The sequence below is a fragment of the Myotis daubentonii genome (genome assembly GCF_963259705.1).
Source record: "Myotis daubentonii chromosome 1 unlocalized genomic scaffold, mMyoDau2.1 SUPER_1_unloc_1, whole genome shotgun sequence".
NCBI lineage: Eukaryota > Metazoa > Chordata > Mammalia > Chiroptera > Vespertilionidae > Myotis > Myotis daubentonii.
In genome coordinates this window covers 701,098-704,151 of record NW_026775446.1, presented here as the reverse complement: position 1 = coordinate 704,151, position 3,054 = coordinate 701,098, and positions in this window count along the sequence as shown.

The following is a 3,054-nucleotide window of genomic DNA, read 5'->3' as shown; positions in this document are numbered from 1 at the left end:
GAACCTGGCTGGAGAACCTGGACAGAACCTGGCTGGAGAACCTAGCGAGGGAACATGGCTACAGAACCTGGCTGGAGATCCTAAGCAGAACCTCTCTGGAGATCGAGACCAGAACTTGGCTGGAGATCCTGGCTAGAGATCCTGGCTAGGCTGCTGATCAACTGAACGCTGTCTCCGTGTCATTCCTTCTTCGCTGACTCCGTCCACACCTTTGGGGACCCCTGGATCTGCTGGGGTTGGACCCCGGCAAAAGGCTAATATGCAAATTGACATAACGGCAGAACAACTGGGCACTATGACATGCACTGACCACGGGGGGCAGATACTCATGGCAGGAGCTGTCCACCGATGGTCAGTGCACTCCCACAGGGGGAGCGCCGCTCAGCCAAAGCCAGGCTCACAGCTGCCAAGCACAGGGTGGTGGTGGGAGCCTGCACGCAACACTTAAGGAGGCCTAAGCTGTCAGTTGGACATCTCTCAAGGGGTCCCAGAGTGCAAGAGGCCACAAGGCTGACTGAGGGACCCCCCACAAGTGCATGAATTTTATGCACTGAGCCTCTGGTAATATTATAATAACTGTGTATGGTGTCAGATGTGTATGAGATAAATTGCATGATTTCTTGGTCCATTATATAATGTCTAAACATTGGGATGTACCCCTGAAAAGAACCTAAGGTTGTATGTCAATTGTCATTTAAAAAATATTTTTAAAGTTCCATAGGAAAATGTTATCTTCACGTAGTCATATTTTACCTTAAGTATGTTTTGTACAGGTTGTTCTAGAAGACAGATCTAAAGCTAAAAAAGAAAGAAAAGTTAAGATTTTTAATTTTGCAAAATAAACCACAGGCAACCTCAAACACAACCGTAAAAACCATAAAGATAAAAGCCGAGGTAAAATGTGTTTGGAGACTCCATCCCTTGTCTTTCGATTCTAGGACCAAAGTAGCAAGAGGCTCTGAGAAGCTGTGGCTGTTGCTCCTTGGACCACGGAGGGGTCATGGGCGAGCTCCCGTCGAAGGTGCACCTCACCTCCCACCCCATCTGCCTGAGTCGTGGGCCCTCAGTGTATGAGGATGAGAATGATTGCACGTGGCTGCATCTTTTCATGGATACAGGAGGTGTCCTGCAAGTACTGCTGCGCCAGGAAGACGTACCCATTGGGCATATCCAATCACCCAAAGCTGGCTCACCTCGAGCATCATGCCTTTAATATGGACGCTTCATCCTGGAGGCCAGTACGTGGACCACATGTTCCAGTTCTGGCGCATCGTGCACCACATCAAGGAGGATGGAGTGGAGGAAATGATGCTTGAGATGACAGACAAGTCGTAAGACATGTGATGGGGTTCCTGGCTCTTGTCAACCAGCCCCAGTCCTGCTGACCTGCTGGTGGGATGTGTATAGCTCTGTTCACGATTTCACTAAGCTCCATTGTTGTATCTGCCACCCTCTGATGGAGGACACATTGATCTCTCTCTCTCTCTCTCTCTCTCTCTCTCTCTCTCTCTCTCTTCTTGTTCTTCTTCTTCTTGTTGTTGTTCTTCTTCCTGTTCTTCTAATTCTAGTTCTTTTTCTCCTCCTCCTCCTCCTCCTCCTCCTCCTCCTCCTCCTCCTCCTCCTCCTCCTCCTCCTCCTCCTCCTCCTCCTCCTTCTTCTTCTTCTTCTTCTTCTTCTTCTTCTTCTTCTTCTTCTTCTTCTTCTTCTTCTTCTTCTTCTTCTTCTTCTCCTCCTCTTCCTCCTCCTCTCTCTCTCTCTGTCTCTTTGTCTCCCTGTATCTCTCGGTCTCTCTCCCTCTCTCTCAAATCATTAAAATCATTTTGAACCAAGCTGGTGTTTCTCAGTGGTTCAGGGACCACCTATGAACCCGGAGGTCACGGATCAATTCCTCGTCAAGGCACAGACAAGAATTGACCAATTAGCCCTAGCATGTTAGGCTCATTGGATAGAGGGTTGGACTGTGGACTCTGGAAGGTACCAGGTCCGATGCTGGTCAAGGGCACATGCTCTGGTTGTGGGCTCCATACCCAGTAGGCGGTGTGCAGGAGGCACCTGATGTATGATTCTCTCTCATCATTGATGTTTCTCGCTCCCTTCCTGCATGAAAATATTCCTATGTAATAAAAGCCTAATATGCTATTTGTTCAACCAAGCAAAGCATAATATGCAAATGATATACTAAGGTTGCTCAACTGCTCACTATGACATGCTTTGACCACCAGAGACAAGACATTCAGACTGGTAGGGCAGCTTGCTGCTGGGGTCTGGCTGATCGGGACTGAGTGAGATGGGCTGGACATGCCCTGGAGCCCTAACACAGTACCACCCCAGCTGACCAACCTCCCGTGTCCCTCCCCAGAACTAAAGGGGCACCGGTGGGGTGCCTTGTTCTGGCCTGTGCCCTCACATAATCTGGGGCCCTCAGGAGATGTCGGAGAGCCGGTTTCGGCCCAGTCTCGCAAGCCAGGCCAAGGGACCACACTGGTGCACGAATTCGTGCACTGGGCCCCTCGTAAAAATATATTAAACAGAGAAAGAAAAGGCAAAAGACCTTAAGCCTGAAAATATTAGCCCAGCCCCAGTAGACAGGCTCAAAGACATCACTGGGAATAGTTTTCATTTCAATGACCAGCGTTCTCATATTTTGATCTCCTGAGGATTGACAACCAATACTACCCTCTCCAAAAAAGAAACGAATGTTTGGGGGATTACGGGTGTTTTATGCTGATCATCTCTTTCCTTTGAGGAGTTACGAGGGATGCCAGGGCTTGTCTCCTGAAGACTCGAACCGGCTCTATGTGTGGCTTTATCGTCTAGCTCCTGATGCATTTGGGTTTTTAATTGTGTTTAGCACTAAACATCCCCAAACAAAGCCCAGCGATCATAAAATTTATCTAGCATCGCACCCAAGAGAGGTGGCAGGAGGGGGGCCCAGGGTGAGCCCCAGAAATCAATTTCAGGTCATCCATGGTTGCATTAAAGAGATCACTGACTGCTGATTAAATTCTCCTCTTGCAGGAAAGTGTTGACAAATGCACATTGAGACCTGTAAGG